Source organism: Eptatretus burgeri, chromosome 2 (assembly GCF_056783735.1).
Source record: "Eptatretus burgeri isolate ZD-2024b chromosome 2, Ebu_testis_v1, whole genome shotgun sequence".
Taxonomy (NCBI): Eukaryota; Metazoa; Chordata; class Myxini; order Myxiniformes; family Myxinidae; genus Eptatretus; species Eptatretus burgeri.
Genome location: NC_140962.1, coordinates 41,944,864 through 41,964,473, shown reverse-complemented (window position 1 = coordinate 41,964,473; position 19,610 = coordinate 41,944,864). Strand labels below are relative to the sequence as shown.

The following is a 19,610-nucleotide window of genomic DNA, read 5'->3' as shown; positions in this document are numbered from 1 at the left end:
GAGGTAAAATTGTAACAATCGCTTGGTGCGTTTATATTTTTGTTCAGTATATATATATATATATATATATAAATACTATATATATGTATGTATATACACATATATACATACATATATATATATATATATATATATATATATATATACATATACATACATATACACAAGTCTGAAGACGATGATGGTTCACGAGGGGTATTTGACGATGTAGATTGTTTCAGAAGTCAAGGATGAGACAATGTGACAATGTTTGACCAAGTTATAAAAATGATCAACATGATGTGGTACAGGTGACAGGTTATGACCTGCAAAATGTCGAAAACCCGGTTTCGTTCAACAACTTTAAAAATTTGACCTTTGCATAACATTTAAAGGTCCCAAAACAATGTTGTGGACATTAAAATAAGGAAACAGGATACGTGCTATAGCTTAATGGAGTTAGTTCATCGAAGAAGGTCGAAAACCCGGTTCGATTCCCACAACTTTGAAAATTTGACCTTTGTGAACTTTTAAGGTAAAAAGTCAAGGATTATGACCTTTGGTGCAAAACTTCCTCTGGAACATTCCAGGAACAATATAACGTCATATTGGCTATATGGCATTTCACACTCCTCGGATTATCCATACTTTGATGAAATCAGCGTAAAAACAAACTTGAAGGGGGCGCCACGGGCAAGGTGTTTGAGATCGAGAAAAATGGTTTCAAGACTCGAGGTGGGGAATGACCTCGAGATTATGCATAAAAAAATATTGTCATCCGAGCTCTCAAAGTTTGGGCGGTCGCCTGATTTTTATGTCAAAATTCGAAATTTTCTAAGTTCATGACCTTGTGACCTTGACCTTGGGACTAAAATGAAAAATGGAGTTCCGTGGGGTTATGCAGGTGCCATTAGGCTAACCAAATACCGAAACCCCTGCCAGATTCGACAACCCCCTCGGAGAAGATGGATTTTTATGTCAAAATCGCAATTTTCTAAGTTCGTGACATTGTGACCTTGACCTTGGGACGAAAATGAAAAATTGAGCTCCGTGGGGCTATGCAGGTGTCATTGTGCTAACCAAATACCGAAACCCTTATCAGATTCGACAAACTCCGAGGAGAAGATGCCAAACAACGTATATTCAGCCATACAAAATGAACAAAAACCAAATGTAAGAAAAACAGTTAAAGCCGACTAGACGCGTACACACGGCAACACTTACACAGTTTTACTTAACAGACGGCGCCACTACAAGCATTTGCGCAAAAAGCAAAGGAAGAAAGCCACCCTCACAGGCAAGGAGGCAGACAGGCCCATAGACCAAATGTGCGTGGAACCTGGAGGAGCGGCCAGGTCCACGAGACGGGGAAGGTCTTACCAGCGTCCTTGTGACGCGATGGCGGGCAAGCCGCAAATGTCCGCGCTACTGCGCCCTGACTCTGTGCCCTTGGCGTGCTCGGCGAGCCCTCCTGGGCGTGCTCCACGCCCGTGGTTTCGTTGGCACCACGTTTGGGGTGGGGGAGGAATGCCCCCCCCTGCACTATCTCAGCGCAGATGGGGGGGGGGAATCGTTGATGCTCAGGGAGAGGGGAATGGCTGGCTGGCTTGGGTCCCGCGACGAGACGAGCGATCCCCCACATCGCAACCTCGTCGCCGACCGCCATCCTCGCCTGACTCGGACCCGAGCTCCCTTGTCCTGACCAGCCGCCTGCAGCTCCACCGCGCGCACTCAACTTGGACTCGGCCAGCCAGCCCAACACCCAACACGCAACTCTTCAAGCTGCCTTGTGCTCGCGTCTTTATAGCCGGCAGGAGAACCCAATATGCCCCCCTGGTCAGCCATTGCTCGGGCAAAAAGGGGCGTGAACCTCGCCTGATCCGAATACTTGCATCACCAGAATTCACATACACGCGCCTGGAGGCGGGCCAAGCCGCCTCGCGCTCGTCCATTGGACGGAGGAGAAGTGGGTGTGAAGCATTTCTGATCCGAATTCCTCTCGCATTCGGACCCGCGGCTGGACACGTTCGGCAACGACTGCCGAACGGCTCCGGGACAGCACGACGTTTGATGTTGACTGGTGGTGTGTCGATAATTGTAGAAGGAAATAGGCGACGGTGGTGGGGGGTTTTCTGTGGTGGTTTGGTGGTCGGCGGGCGGCGTTTGGGAATGGCGGTGAAGCGATGTTTGCGGGATGGAGTTGTGAAGGTAGAGGCGAAGGTGGTGGTGTTTGCGTCGTTGGTGGCTTAATGGTCGAAAATAACTATAGAGAAAGAAAAATGGCTCAAAAACTCAAAGCGTCGCAGCCCGGATGAATCACACATAGTCCCTCTAAACAGCGGGTGTGGGCTAACTACACATGTACTAATCGAGATATCTCACCTGAGGACCCTTTATGGTGTAATGCGAATTTCCACAACCATAACACTACCCCCTCCCCTTTTTACAGACTTGTCCCGAGTCGTCAAATTCTCGCGTACCTTCACGTGTAGTTCTCCCCTAATACGTTTTACCTTCGGATTCCTGAGTGCGACATTCATGGTATTCGTGTCCCCAAAATAAATAGCCTGTGGGCTGAGTAACTAACTAAACAAACCCACTCATTCAGACGACTTAAATAAAATTGCCGGCGCGAGATAAACATGCCGTGGGCGCACTCATATTTACAGTACTTCTTCACCTTACAAATTTTACACTAAACCATGGCCCAGAATCAATGGACTCTGCAAAGAGAAAAGCAGTTAGCAGGGAGCCAGGCTACTCGTATGCAGTCTCTGGCTCATGCAATGCAGGTGACAGGGAACGTGGCCGGCTGCTCACACGCAGTCCAAGGCCTCCCCCTTTTAAATGAACGCAGTGAACCACAACAGTGCATGGGCTGCACAAACGCAGTCTCCGTGCCAGCTCAAGTAGCACACGCAATGAACACAACGGTGCATGGGCTGCACAACGCAGTCTCCGTGCCAGCTCAAATGGCACACGCAATGAGCACTACAGATGTATGGATGGATGAACGCAAACACTGTGCACGGACAGCCACCACAGGCCCGTGTTGTTGCTGCCAACAGGGCAGTCCTTGCAAATTTGCGCGGTGATCCTGGTACACATGGTAATGACAGGGGGTGGAGAAATGCAAGACAGAACGGGGCAAAATGACGAGGGCAGCAGGCATGGCATGGCAAAAGTGGACAGGTAAACAAAGCCGGCTGAACAAGGCCTTGTAGAAAACAGCTGCAGACGATCCGGCTAGCACAGGCCTTGTAGCAAACAGCCAGCCGATGAAGTGGCCGGCACAGGCCTTGAAGTAAACACAGCCAGCAGACGGTCCGACCGGCACAGGCCTTGTAGCAAACAGCCAGCAGACGATCCGGCCGGCACAGGCCTTGTAGCAAACAGCCAGCCGATGAAGTGGCCGGCACAAGCCTTGAAGTAACACAGCCGGCCGATGAGTTTGGCCAGCCTCTGCCTTTCAGTGGAGGTTGGTGGAGGGAGCGCGGTGGTGCTGGCCACTCGGAAGGTGGGCTCGGACCGACCTACTGTCTCCCTCCCACCTATCACCTTTGTCTGTCACTGTCTATACCCACTCCATTAATTTGTCAAAACCCAGTTTCGCCCCAACTTTTTTTAATTTCACTTCCCCTCTATAAATCGTCCCCTCACCCCCTTTATGTCCTTGTTCGGGTAACCTATCTCATCCGAGCCTACTCCTAACCCCTACGTTCCCTTCCTGGAGGGAAATAAGGGAGAGCTAGCGTCCTGTGACGAGGCCCAACTCAAGCCTCAAGATGGCCTCCTCGGACTTCAGTGATCTTACCCAGAGTGGGTCCAGCAGCCCACAACGAGAGCGAAGGGATGGATGGTGCGGAGGGGTACGCTTCCTATCTACCCTATCCATTTAACTGTTAAACTACCCCGGGGCTTTCAACAAGCACCTCTCGCTTAACCTATCGGTTCTAACAACCAAGATTCCCGTCGCCTGTGTTGGTGTCCTCTCAAATTTCGGGCCTTGCCCTCGAATTTTCCCTCGTGCCCTTGCACGGTTTCATGGCTGAACTACCCTCTGCCGATTCCCCAACGATGGCACCCCCGGGCGCTACACTGCCTCCGAGCCTACCAGCTCCCTAAACACCGGGGAGTGCCCTCCATGGCGACTCCCCTGAAACGCTCACGTGGCAGGCTGGCACCCCGCTACCCTTCCCTGGGTGCCCGTGCCTAATGCACTGCCCACGCGGCTAATGGCGCCCCGGGCCCCAGCATCATGCGGGCGCACCCGTACCCACTACGCTATCCCGACCCCCCATGGGCCCTTGGCCTACTGCGGCCGACCAGCCCAGTGCCCGGGGTACCCACTCAGCGATACTCACCTTTCGCAGCCATGCTCCCAGCCCGTCAACAGGGCTCCTGCACCCCTCCAAACGGGTTTCGAGCCTACTTCCCCACCAACAACAAAACGACTTCCATTTTGTCAATTTTATTATCCCAACTAACTCACTCCACACTGACCCCAGGGTCCCTTGGGCGGGAGTCACTCCTCCCCCCAATCACTCATCGCACCATGCATTCCACATTCGCTCCACACACTCAGACCCACTGGCCTCACTTACTCATCATGAACTCACCTCACAACTTTTAAACACACATATCGCTGAACTCTTCCATCCTACTCACTAAATCCCCTAACTTCCTCGTGCTCCCACGTCGTCCCTTACAATATAGCACATTCCTTTTAACCTGCGTAGCTAAGCTACCTCCCCTCTACACATCCACAGTCTGTCACTGTCCTCAAATCCTCAAAGTCATTGCCCATCCTAAATCTGAACTAAATCCCTCTACCTAATCCATTCCACGGGCAACATGAGGACTTACCCCTGCCCCATGAAGCCGGTCGAGCTAACACTAACACATCCCCCTAACTCGTGTCCCCCTGTGCCCCGGGCAAGGGGGTCTTCCACCCCTTGCCCAGGGAATCCTGTTCAGCCGAAGCGAGGCCTGCTTTTTTTTTGCCAGCACCAGCACGGCAACTCGCAGCTCGCGCACCTTGCACCTTGCCCGTGACGTCATGCAGCTGTTCGCACACCTCGTCCCTTCTTGGACGGTACCATCCAGCAGGGATACCCCCTCCTGCCGGATTCTAACCCGACACGCAGCCATGACGCCACTCTGCGCATTAAAAAAACAAGACTCGTGTTTCGAGGGGTTCCCCACGCGAACACGTGTGCTCTGCCCGTTGGAGCTTAACACACGCTCGCGTGGAGAACCCATCCGGTCCAAATCCGGAATCCTGCCTAACCTTTGTCCGTCCGCGGGATCGGCAACATCCACCGCTGGCGTTTCCGGACCGGGTTTCACTCCCGCAAGCGAGCACGTGGCGGCCTCGTGCGTACCACAGCACGGACCTCACGCTCGCCGATGGGCAAACCCGGCGCGGTCCCCAAAACAGCTACAGCCGCTACTCGGCTCTTGTCCCTCTGTCGCCGTCGTCGTCTCCATTCGACCCACGCACACCTGCGTGTCACGACGCTCACACTCCATTCCATTACATTCACACCGGGAGACACGGCTGTGTGCTCCCGCATGCCGACCGTCATCTCCCTTACACACAGCGACCTTACACACGCTGTCCCTCTCACACTCGGCCGCTCACTCGCACACGCGGTGACACTCACACGCGGTGCCTCAGCTACACACGGCGTGCTGGGTAGCACGCACCCCGGCACACTCGCAAACACACACACTTGCACAACCACACTGGGGATTCGTGTCCCCACAAGGGTTCCCGGGGCCTCTATACCCCCCAAGCTGCACGTGCACCTGTACACAGCACTCGCCCCCTCGTACTCGCTCGACATGACCGAACCCACCTGGTCATGACTCGCTTCAAGGGAGAATAGCGTCTCCCTCCGTTCCCGAAGGAGGCTATCCAGCTGCTTGCACCGGGTCATCAAACATTCTGCGAGCTCCCCCTCAGGGTCCTCCACCACCTCAATGTGTGTGTGCTCGTCCCCAACCCATCCTTATCGTGCAGTCTCTTCTCTATTTTTTTCTATTTCCCACGTCTCTACATTTTATTTATATTGTCCTTATTTCTGTTTCTTCCTGGTTCTTAGTCTCTGTTTCCTCCTTCGTTTTATTTAATTCATTCTCGACTCGGTCTATCTCCCGTGTCTCTGGCAATACTTCTACTTCCTTCTTTGTCTCTGTTGCTTCCCTCTTTTCCATTCTTGTTTGTGTCTCCTTTATTAGGGTAGGTCCTCACTCTTCCTTCATCCGACGAGTGGTGTCCTGTTCTGTCCCACCGACATTGCTCCTTGTGGTGCTGTCACACATCCCACCTTATTGCGTTGTTCTACTTCCTGGCTCCTTCTCAGTCGTTCCTCCTCTCGGAACTTCCTGAGTTCTTCGTTCTCCCTCTGGAGTTTTTCAATCTCCGTGGACTCCAATCTTGCTCTCCCCTCGAGCTGATTAATTTCAAACTCGTATAGTTTTTGTTTTCTCTCCCACTGTTCCTCATGCTTTTCAGCCTCCAATCTCATCATTTCTTTTACTTGACTTAGTTCTTTTTCCTGCTTCGTTCGTTGTTCTTTCATTATTTATGCGTACTTCAAACTTGCTTTTTTTTCAATTGTTCTTGTCTTTCTTTTTTAATATCTTTCACCCCCTGTCCCTCATTCTCCAACCTCATAGTTTCCTTCAATTGGTTGATTTCTTTTTCCTATTTCGTTCGTTGCTCTTTCATTATCTCTGCGTACCTCAACCTTGCTTTGTTTTTTAATTGTTCTTCTCTTTCTTTTGTAATTTCTTTCACTCCCTGTCCCTCATTCTCCAATCTCATAGTTTTCTTCAGTTGGTTAACCTCAAATTCATGTTCTTTTTGTTTTTTATCCCATTGTTCCTCTCGTTCTTCCTTCTCCAATCTCGTTGTCTCCTTTCTCCTTCCTGCTTCATTCCTTGCTCCTTCACTTTCTCCTCGTACTCCAACCTATTTTTTTCCTTTTGTTGTTCAGTTTCAAATTCATACTCTTTTTGTTTTCTATTCCACTGTCTCTCCTACCCTTAATTTTCCAATTGGCTCATTTCCTTCCTGCGTTTCATTCGCTGTTCTCTCACAACTCTTCCTTGTTTCCTCTCCTGTCCTTCCTTCTCCAGTTTCATGGTTTGCTTCATTTGGTTAATCTCCTTTTTGTGTTTCATTTGCTGCTCTCTCATTACTCTTCCTTGTTTCCTCTCCTGTCCTTCCTTCTCCAATTTCATGGTTTTCTTCATTTGGTTAATCTCCTTCTCGTGTTTCATTTGCTGTACTTTGTCTATCTCCTCACACTCCAGCCTCGCCTTTTCTTTCAATTGGTCAACCTCGGCTTCATGTTCCTTTTGTTTTCTATCCCATTGTTACTCTCGTTCTTCCCTCTCCAATCTCGTTGTGTCCTTCAATCTCCTGATTTCTCCTTCCTGCTTCATTCGTTCTTCCTTCATTACTCTTTCTTGCATCTCATTCTGCAATCTCGTCATTTCGTTCAACTGATTGATCTGTACAGTGTGGTTCCTTAACGTTTCATTTTTTGCTGTCGTCCTTTCTTCTTTCACCATCCTCAACTCGTTTTGTAATTCCGTCTCTTTGTTTTTGGTGTTTCTGTAACTCAGAAGCTTTGTCTTCTTATTATTATTTTCTCTTCTCCGCACTAGAAGCTTTGGCTTCTAACTGTTTGATTTGCTCAATGTGTTTCCTCAACATTTCATTCTCCGTTCTCTTTCTTTTCTCTCTTAACATCCTCAGCTCGTTTTGTAATCCCCTCCCTTTGTCTTGGTGTTCCCGTAACTCAGAAATTTTTTTCCATTTTTCCTTCCTCTCTTCATCCCTTTTCCCCCTCATCTCATCATAATCCAAGCTTGCTTTTCATCCAATTGTTCCCTATCATCCTGTTCTCTTTTTAGCTTCTCCTCCAAGCTTTTCCTTTTACGAATGCTTTCTTCTCCCTCTCGCTCTCGTTGCTTTATTTTCAAATCGTGTTCACATTTTTTCTCTTCCAACTATATTTCCCTCACTCTCCCCTCTAGTTCTTTGAACCGCTTTGCCCCATCCAACATTTTTTCCATTAGTTGTTTTACTTCCAAATCGTACTCCTTTTGTTTCTTTTCGAGCTTGGTTTTCCATTCTTCCTCCAATTGTTTCCTATCCTGGGAGTTACCAATCTGCTCCTCCTTTCTTTTCTTCAGTTCGCTCTCTGCTCGTTCCTGCACATCGGCCATTTGTTGTGACTCCGTACGCACGTAATCCTCATGAACCCTGTGTATGCGCCGCCGTGCCTCGTCCAACTTAAAGGCAAACAAATGCAATTGCGCCATACAGTCATCACCATTCCTCCACCGCTCCTCGGCCTTCCACACTTGTGTCTCAAGCATGCCAATGCATGCGCCGGCCTCCTGCCATGCCTGCCATGCCCACGTGGCTTGAAACGGCTGTTGGGAGCGCTCGCCTCGTGTCGCGCCATTCGCCGCGCCATAAATAACCGCTCGCTCCGTGCTGCACTGAGGTGCGATCGTGCCGCCATTATGCGACTCAGTTTGCCGGCAAAGTTCGTGCTCAGAATAGGGTGAGCTCCCCCACGGATTCAAATTACAAGAGGTACCATCCCGGGCCATGGATTCTACATTACTACACATATACATTTCTACCCTCGACAGCCGCTCGCCTTGAAACTCCATCTTATTTCTCGTAAGAGATTAATTTGGCTCGCTCGTAATTTGGAGGGAATCGGGGGTCGCTCCACTCACCCCGAAACCGATTCCCGTGAATTTTGCTTGGAGGCTGGGTGGATTCGAATCTCACTCCTGCACACCAATGTTGCGAGGAGGGGGATGAGTTCGTATCCCACGACCTGACGCCAATGTTGCGAATTCTGGCTCATCCGGCGTGCGAGCCACCGCGTGTAGCCAATGACGGCCGCCTCGCCCACCGGAACGGACAATTCAGTCGTGACCCTCCGGGAACTACCGCCAGGAGCCAGTCACGGGTGGGGGTTTAACCTCACCACAACTCAGTCCGCATTCTACACGTGCGAAATAGGGTCCGATCGCCGAATGGTCGATTTACCTAAGGACTCGCGTGAGAAGCGTACCGAGGAGTTGTACCACGCCACAGGTCGACTCCGGACACAAACCACTTAAGCGGCTCGTTTCGTACTGCAGGGATAACCGAGCGGAGTTATCGTCGACCTTGACGGTTCAGATTAGTTACTGGGCATTTTAAACTCACTATTAACCCCTTACGTGATGCAAGATGGAGATTCAATGAAAGGAAAAGACGAAGCAAAACGGGGAACAATCGGACAAGCACATTTATTCACGGAAGCACGGAAGGCACTTATATTACAGTAAAAGAAAAATGCACATATAACAGGGATACAATAAAAGCAAAGACACAATGCAGAGCTACAACCGAATACGATTTACTCCACAGAACACCGATACAATTTTACTTCACCAGACTGGCGCCACACACACACGTTTACACAGAACCCGAAAGAAAATGGAAGTCGCGACTTCCCTGAGCGTGTCGAGTCCTTCCTTTGCGACTGCAACTCCGAGCCCTCCGGCGTGGCCCCCGAGCCCGTGCCGTGCGTCGCTCGTGTGGTCCGCTCGACAGTACGGACGGGGTTTTGGGGAAACGGAAGGGGTTTGTTCGGCGCTATTTTTCCGCGCTCGCTCACGGGGTCCCAGGGCTCGCGTGAGGATCAACGAAGCAAGGCCAAACGACAAGACAAACCCATAGGAACAAGAACCCGACAAGAAGCCCCCCCCCGAACCCTCCTCGTCCGTTCCTTTTGTAGTGCGGGGCCCCGCCCTTTGCTTCGCCCCGTTTCTCGGCTCCATCTTTCTTCGAGGTGTTTCCAGAAAGCTCTCGAAGGGGGGAATACCCCCACTCCGACCGCCTCACGCCGTGCATCCACCAATCGGGAGCGAGCTGCGCCACCCCTCCCCTTCACACCCAGCGAGGTGCGGGGGATTCAGGCGGAAGCATCAGGCGGGGAAATTAGGCGGGAAAACCCAACAGGCGTTGTTGGTTTTCTTCCTCCCGCGGTCATCGTGACCGCACGGTGCTCGTTGAAAGGCGAGTGGCGAAGATGTGGTGGCGTAGTTGTGGAAGGTGGCGTCGTGTAGTGAATGGCATGATCGTTCAGGTGTTGGTTGTGGCGATGTTCGTTGTTGTTCTTGCACCAAATTAACAATAGCCAAAGAAAAACGACTCACTGAAGAATCGCAGCCCGAATGGATCGCATATATTCCCTCTTCACAACGGGTTTGGGCTAACTACACATGAACTTACTGATATATCTCACCTGAGGACCCTTTCTGGTAAAATGTGAATTTCCACAACCCTAACAATATGATGGTTTTAAAGCAAAATCTCAATGTCGTCGGGAGGCACCTGACTGAAGGGCCGTTGCGCCACGTTCCTCATCTGACTGTCATCTGACTCGGCCGGGTGGAGAGTCATAACAGTAAGTTCTGTATTTACAGTGGTGATTCATTTCTTCTGACGTCACATGATATTTCACTGTCATTGGTTGGAAATTGCCAGTTCCGTCGTCTGCAGATCACCAGAAATCTTTGCTCATGGGTGAAACTCTTCCACATGAACACAGAAATACCCTTTTTATTTTAAATAACAACAAATATGGAGGTTTTCGTATTTTCCTCCTCAAAAGTACAAACCTTGAGAAATCAGGGTGTTATTCACTTATTCCGATATGCGGATTCGTTTCTTCACTCATTTCACTTGGATGGGGTTTGGATTTACGTCATGACGTCATTAGCGCGATTAACATTATGTAAATTGTTCCCACAGCAGTTTATTTTATGATGGAGGGAGGAAATAACATAATACTCTCCATGGTAATGTAATTATTTATAACTCTGTGGTGAAATTAAAGAAGAAGAAGACGAAGTCGCACCACGTGACGTGTGACTCGCGCGTGAGGAAAATAAAAGCTGAAAACTGCTCTGCTGAAGGACGGTCCCTGGGGCCTTGTCATTAACTGGAGTTGTCCACTGAGGCTCAAACGGTGAGAGTTGGGAGTGTACCCGGTTCTGTGTGTTTGCTGGTTCATTGTTTTTATACCCCGCTGTGATTGATTCCTCATGTTCTCCTTTTGCTGTGTTTGTGGAGATAAGATGGCTTCAATCAAGTGAATTAAAGCCGAATTCCTCGAAGACCTTTCTCTCTCCTGTTCATTTCAAACTCCACTCTCAGAATGAAACAAAAAATTGAGGAAAAAATTCCAGGTTCCGGGCCCGAGGGTGGGAACTCTCCTCCCCCCCCCCTCCCTTGTCGCCCCTGCACGTGTGTGTGTGTGTGGACAATCGTGTGGTCGCAGTGACCAGATCAATCAATGTCTGAACACACAGACCAGTCCATTGAAAGTGTCACACCACGTTTGTTGAAATATAAATAATGAGGTAAAAGTGAACCGAGTGAATTGATGGTTCGACGCTGAGGTAAAAACGGGCAGAACTTCCCTTCCAGGTGCGTTGTGAATTGGTCCATTATTTTTAAAAAGTAAAAATACTTATTAAACACTCAGCGACCCTGGGTTGTGATCACTGGGGCAGCGGTGTGTTCATGTGAGGCCTTTTGTTTCCATGGTAACCAGGAACGGTACAATATTTTAATATACAAGATGTACATTATAAATAACTAGCAGTGTACCCGACAAACGGACAATCTTGTTCCGAGCAAGCAACATGTTCTTCTGACACGTACTTTTATTTGGGTGGTGTATAGGAAGCGAACAGTTGCTTCAATCGCTCCCGAAGACAATAAAATAACGGGTTACGTGAACGAAGTAAAAACACACCTGGGGCTGAAAATTCAAAACGCCTCAGAGCACCCCTCCACACACCCTCTCCACTCCCTCACCCCCCCCCACACCCACTCCACTCCCTCACCTCCCCTCCTCACCCCTCCACTCCCTCACCTCCTCTCCTCACCCCCCACACCCACTCCACTCCCCTCCTCACCCCCACACACCCTCTCCACTCTCTCACCTCCCCTCCTCACCCCCCCTACACCCACTCCACTCCCTCCCCCTCCCCACTCCACTCCAACCTCCCCACCCCCAAGACCACTGACAAAGATAACAACACCCCAATACACTAAACGTACATTTCCCATTCACTTGATATCTGAACGTCCATTTCAAACAATCTTGGATCTGTCACTGCAACCGCTCCCCTCCATCTTTCAACAGGCCATTCTACAAGGGTGAAGGTCGATCAATTCCTTTGGATAAAATCCTTTGATAAAGTGTGGAACAAGGGTGTGCTGTACAAGGTTCAGTCGTGTGCTCTATCTGGAGTGATGTATTCAATCATTTCGTCTTTCCTTAGAAATCACAAGACAAAGGTGGAATTTGAGGGTCGATGTTCGGTGACTTGTTCCATCAACTGTGGTGATGTTCCACAACGCTCTGTCCTTGGTCCCACTCTGTTCCTTGTTTGGATCAATGATCTTCCTGATAATGTTCTCTCTCAGCCAGCTCGCCATGTCTGTTCACCACTCCTCACTTTACTGTACATCTGCTGATTCACCCAACATCCTGGTGATGAGGGAGAGATTCACTGGACAATGATTGAGAGAATGTGTTCAAGTGGAGACATGACTGCCTGGTAATGTTCAACACAAATAAAACCACAAAGAGCAATCAGATTGCACACCCTCGTCACAACGTGTTTTGTGTGGTGTTTGTGTTCTGGTGTGTTACGTCATTAATTGGTGACGTAATTAGAACTGTTACTTTGTCACTGCTGGCAGTGATTAATGGGAACAAAGACGTCCGCTTTGATGGGACACGTGACCCTGTCCCATGACGTTTATTAATTATTATTATTCATAATTCAATTTAATTGAGAATGGGATTGAAATGAATTAAAATCAAATCAAGTGTAAGATCAAATCGGTTCATCGTTCCATTGGAGGAATCAGAAGGAACCAAAACAAGAACAAATCCAAGATGAAGTGATCGGGAGGAACCTGGATGGGATTCACATTTCAGCTGATCCTCCTCGACCCTCAAACACATCCAGGATGAGCCAAGTGAACCTTCTTGTTCTCATGGAAAATGTTCTTCTGGACTTTCTGACTTGGTTCCTCCTGTCCGAGTGTTTGGAGAAACAATCTGTTTACCATCTCGACCCACCCATACACTCTGTTTACCATCTCTACCCACCCATACACTCTGTTTACCATATCTACCCACCCATACACTCTGTTTACCATATCTACCCACCCATACACTCTGTTTACCATATCTACCCACCCATACACTTTGTTTACCATCTCTACCCACCCATACACTCTGTTTACCATCTCTACCCACCCATACACTCTGTTTACCATCTCTACCCACCCATACACTCTGTTTACCATATCTACCCACCCATACACTTTGTTTACCATCTCTACCCACCCATACACTTTGTTTACCATCTCTACCCACCCATACACTTTGTTTACCATCTCTACCCACCCATACACTCTGTTTACCATCTCTACCCACCCATACACTTTGTTTACCATATCTACCCACCCATACACTCTGTTTACCATCTCTGCCCACCCATACACTCTGTTTACCATCTCGACCCACCCATACACTTTGTTTACCATCTCTACCCACCCATACACTCTGTTTACCATCTCTACCCACCCATACACTCTGTTTACCATATCTACCCACCCATACACTCTGTTTACCATCTCTACCCACCGATATACTCTGTTTACCATCTCTACCCACCCATACTCTCTGTTTACCATCTCTTGCCACCGATACACTCTGTTTACCATCTCTACCCACCCATACACTCTGTTTACCATCTCTACCCACCCATACACTCTGTTTACCATCTCTACCCACCCATACACTCTGTTTACCATCTCTACCCACCCATACACTTTGTTTACCATCTCTACCCACCCATACACTGTTTACCATCTCTACCCACCCATACACTCTGTTTACCATCTCTACCCACCCATACACTTTGTTTACCATATCTACCCACCCATACACTCTGTTTACCATCTCTACCCACCCATACACTCTGTTTACCATATCTACCCACCCATACACTCTGTTTACCATCTCTACCCACCCATACACTCTGTTTACCATATCTACCCACCCATACACTCTGTGTACCATCTCTACCCACCCATACACTCTGTTTACCATCTCTACCCACCCATACACTCTGTTTACCATCTCTACCCGCCCATACACTCTGTTTACCATATCTACCCACCCATACACTCTGTTTACCATCTCTACCCACCCATACACTTTGTTTACCATATCTACCCACCCATACACTCTGTTTACCATCTCTACCCACCCATACACTCTGTTTACCATCTCTACCCACCCATACACTCTGTTTACCATCTCTACCCACCCATACACTCTGTTTACCATCTCTACCCACCCATACACTCTGTTTACCATCTCTACCCACCCAAACACTCTGTTTACCATCTCTACCCACCCATACACTCTGTTTACCATCTCTACCCACCCATACACTTTGTTTACCATCTCTACCCACCCATACACTCTGTTTACCATCTCTACCCACCCATACACTCTGTTTACCATCTCTACCCACCCATACACTTTGTTTACCATATCTACCCACCCATACACTCTGTTTACCATCTCTACCCACCCATACACTCTGTTTACCATATCTACCCACCCATACACTCTGTTTACCATCTCTACCCACCCATACACTCTGTTTACCATATCTACCCACCCATACACTCTGTTTACCATCTCTACCCACCCATACACTCTGTTTACCATCTCTACCCACCCATACACTTTGTTTACCATCTCTACCCACCCATACACTCTGTTTACCATATCTACCCACCCATACACTCTGTTTACCATCTCTACCCACCCATACACTTTGTTTACCATCTCTACCCACCCATACACTCTGTTTACCATATCTACCCACCCATACACTCTGTTTACCATCTCTACCCACCCATACACTCTGTTTACCATCTCTACCCACCCATACACTTTGTTTAACATCTCTACCCACCCATACACTCTGTTTACCATCTCTACCCACCCATCCACTCTGTTTACCATCTCTACCCACCCATACACTCTGTTTACCATCTCTACCCACCCATCCACTCTGTTTACCATCTCTACCCACCCATACACTCTGTTTACCATCTCTACCCACCCATACACTCTGTTTACCATCTCTACCCACCCATACACTTTGTTTACCATCTCTACCCACCCATACACTTTGTTTACCATCTCTACCCACCCATACACTTTGTTTACCATCTCTACCCACCCATACACTTTGTTTACCATATCTACCCACCCATACACTCTGTTTACCATCTCTACCCACCCATACACTTTGTTTACCATCTCTACCCACCCATACACTCTGTTTACCATCTCTACCTACCCATACACTTTGTTTACCATCTCTACCCACCCATACACTCTGTTTACCATCTCTACCCACCCATACACTCTGTTTACCATCTCTACCCACCCATACACTCTGTTTACCATCTCTACCCACCCATCCACTCTGTTTACCATCTCTACCCACCCATACACTCTGTTTACCATCTCTACCCACCCATACACTTTGTTTACCATCTCTACCCACCCATACACTCTGTTTACCATCTCTACCCACCCATACACTCTGTTTACCATCTCTAGCCACGCATACACTTTGTTTACCATATCTACCCACCCATACACTCTGTTTACCATCTCTACCCACCCATACACTTTGTTTACCATCTCTACCCACCCATACACTCTGTTTACCATCTCTACCTACCCATACACTTTGTTTACCATCTCTACCCACCCATACACTCTGTTTACCATCTCTACCCACCCATACACTCTGTTTACCATCTCTACCCACCCATACACTCTGTTTACCATCTCTACCCACCCATCCACTCTGTTTACCATCTCTACCCACCCATACACTCTGTTTACCATCTCTACCCACCCATACACTCTGTTTACCATCTCTACCCACCCATACACTCTGTTTACCATATCTACCCACCCATACACTCTGTTTACCATCTCTACCCACCCATACACTTTGTTTACCATCTCTACCCACCCATCCACTTTGTTTACCATCTCTACCCACCCATCCACTTTGTTTACCATCTCTACCCACCCAAACACTCTGTTTACCATCTCTACCCACCCATACACTCGATTTGATACAAATTTCAGAACGAAAGACTTTACAGGTAGTTTTATCCCTCGTGCTGTCTCTCTTTGTAATTCACGACCTGGAACCTGCTTCCCGTTATCCTTCCATCCACACAGCTTCAAGAGGAATGTCAATTCCTTCTTCCTGTATCTTTGAGCAGACGTCTTATTTCACCTGACTTCTGCTCCTTCTTGTATCTTGGATGTTTTCTTGTTATTTTTCTCTGTTTCGTTTTGTTTTGTTTTATCCTTCTCTTTCTGGAACCTTCCCTCAACACCCAGGGAGAGTCGTTTTGTCCTGTTTGGGGCGAATTCCAAAAATAAATAAATAATGACGTAATTCCAAGACGTGTCATGAAGGGGGCTTTCCCTTTCGCTCCCACAGAATGAAGGATTCTTCCGTCCCTTCATTTCTGGACTTCCAATTCAAAAAATCCTCCATTCGCCCCTGCACCCCGCCCCGCCCCGCACCCCACCCCCTCACCCCGCCCGTGTACCCCGCCCACACAAGGATTATTTAATTTTAATTATATATTTGAACGCCGTAGAATGCAAATTGTCTTCATAATACTTCCAAGAAACGTGCTCTATAAACATGATACACAGCATGAGGGCACGGCATGTGAGAGTTGCTGTATCGGGATGAAGATGAGGCCGTCACATGGCTGTGTCCGAAGCCGATTTATGCTCCAATCTATGGTGATCAATGAAGCCTCCATCTTCTAAACTGACTCAATGTCGTCTTATTTCAGTGTTTAAGAGTGATGTGTAAGACTGCTTTCGGAGTGATAAACTTGCGGATTTTTAAACGATCTTTCAAATCATTATTTTGTTAAAATTGAAGAAAAGACTTGAACACTTCATGGGATATCGTGTTCTGTGAACTCACTCGTTTTAGTGAGTTATTTCTGAACAATTGTGTCTGAAGTTCACGATAGAAGTTTTTGGATGACACAAAGAAACTAAAACGGCACACTGTGGAGGACATGCCGACGCCAGGCTGAACCGTTTACAATTTCTATCCCAATGATCGGTCGGATCTTCATCTGGAACTAAACAAAAATTGAATCGGCTTGTTCTTGTCACCTCCCCAATTCATCCACGAAGTCTTGTCCGAATTCATCCGTAACTTGATGAGATATCGTTCTCTGTATATGTTATTTCTCTTCTTATCATATCATTCAATGGTGAAGAATCACTTAATATATTCTCAATTCACTTGTACATGTTTGTATTTATTTGTTTCTGTGAAGAGTCTCATGATGAGTTTTGTGTGCAGAAACGCTCCATGATTTCATCTCTCGAAATTACCCTCAATCTCAACAATTAGCTTGGCCGATCATGTACCAGGTGAGTGAATCGTGTTCACAAGTGTGATGCACAAGTCCGATTTGAAATGTTGTATTGAACAGGAAACAAGATAATTACCTTCGCATTCTGCGAAAGGTTATGTTTTGGTCGGCGTGTATTTATTTATTTATTTGTAATCTTGTGATTCGTATGACTCAAAAAGTATTAAACCGAATTGCATGAAATTTGGTGGGATGATTGGTTATTAGCCAGGAAGCATTCGATTAGATTTTGGGATCGTTCGGGTCAAAGGTCAAGGTCAAGGTCACGAAAAGGTCAAAATCGTCTTTTTACGATAACACGGTCAATTTTTATTCAATTTGCATGCAACTAACGCCAAAATGTTCAGAATTCAACGCCTCATCTTGTGATATGCAATATGACACAATGACGCCCATACTCTTGTTACCGGTTAGGTGTCAAAGGTCAGGGGGGTCACGACCTTGAAAAATATGCGGTTTTTGTCATAACGCAGTCAATTCTTGTCCGCTTTACATGAACCCAGCACCAAAATGTTCAGAATTTAATGCCCAATCTTGTGACACAATGACGTCACAACACATGTTACCGGTTGGGGTAAAATGTCGGGGGGGGGTCACGCCCTTGAAAAATATGCGGTTTTCGGCATAACTCGGTCAATTCTTATTTGATTTGCATGAAACCAGCATCAAACGAGATTACCATCTCTTGTTGAAACGTTGTATTCACCGAGCTTGCGAGTGAAGACTCACCAAAACGACATGAGTTGATTGTTGTTTAGTACGTAGCCCCCGAAAGTCGGGGTGGGGGGGGTCATGACATTATGTCATGAGTTTGATCTTTAATTTCAAAAGGAATCTCATCATGTGCTTTTGATCTTTTCCAGACTGTTTCTGCACTTGCACACATACATGATAAGAACATTGTTCATTCTGACATAAAGGTATGAATCCAGACACCGAGATGTTTTTCCCGGTTCATTTCATGATTGTATTTTCATCACATAATTCGCAGATTTTTTTGTCAAATCTCTTATTCCTCCACACACAGAAATTCACAAAACTTTTGTTCATATGTTGAACATACAGACGTTACTTTTAACAACTGGAACGTCTGGAAGTTCACCATTCATCAATATCACCTGAACATTGAAATTTTATTTGCATTAATCTTTGCTGATTGAGTGGAACATTTTCACTCTTAATATAAATCTTGTATTTCCTGGTGCTGCGTTTCAACAGGAATTCATTAAATAAACTCCAATATTCTTTGGGGCTGGAAGGGTGCCCTCGAGATACCGACGCTTAGCCTCTGAGTCATCTCGCCTGGGTTTGAATTCTGACCCAGGTATAAACTCTCATCGTGGTGTTTCACAAGCATGGTGATTCATCAATGTACAGGCCATCCCTCAGATGCACGTTAAACTGGGGGTCCCGTCTGCTGCCATTAGTTGGTGGACGTTGAAGATCCTATGATGTCCTTCAGGGAGAGTGGGTGATTACTTGAGGATTATGGTGCATTGTTCATCCACCCAGATCCACTTCTGCAAGTCTGACCAATTCTGAGTGTTCATCACATGTTGATCGATCATTTCAAAATTTGAGTTTTCATTCGATGGATTTTATGACTTGAAGTATTCAGGGGATCAGGAATGAAACTTCCTGGAGTAATGCTATTTGAAAGTGAAAATGATCATATTTCACATGAAAATACACCAATTCTTTGAATGTATTTTGATATTTGTCGATAAAAAGCATGCGTAGACGTCTGCTTTCCTCTCCACTACGGCCTTAGTTGTATTATAACTCGGTTTACGCAGTTCTTCAGCTGAAATGTAGGGTCGGTACGTCGAAATATAAATATAATTTCAATTTTTAGAAATCATATATTTTTATGATTTTTTGTCGGATGTTCCATGGAAAAGACGAGGGTAGGTTGGGGGCGGGGGAGAAATATAAATCCCGGACCAGGAGGATCTAAGAAAACATTGAAGATGGAAAACCATTCAAATGC

The 19,610-nt window shown here is 47.2% G+C and overlaps 1 protein-coding gene and 1 long non-coding RNA gene across 6 annotated transcripts in view; one reads left to right on the top strand and one right to left on the bottom strand.

Moving 5' to 3' along the window:
* The window catches only part of LOC147031895 (mitochondrial fission factor-like), a 138,946-nt gene that overhangs the window by 38,131 nt on the left and 81,205 nt on the right, over positions 1-19,610 (bottom strand). The window lies entirely within an intron of this gene.
* Positions 10,927-18,605, top strand: LOC147031897 (uncharacterized). Its single transcript, XR_015054861.1, has 3 exons — positions 10,927-11,039; positions 17,548-17,618; positions 18,484-18,605. It is a non-coding gene; the product is annotated as an uncharacterized LOC147031897 (long non-coding RNA).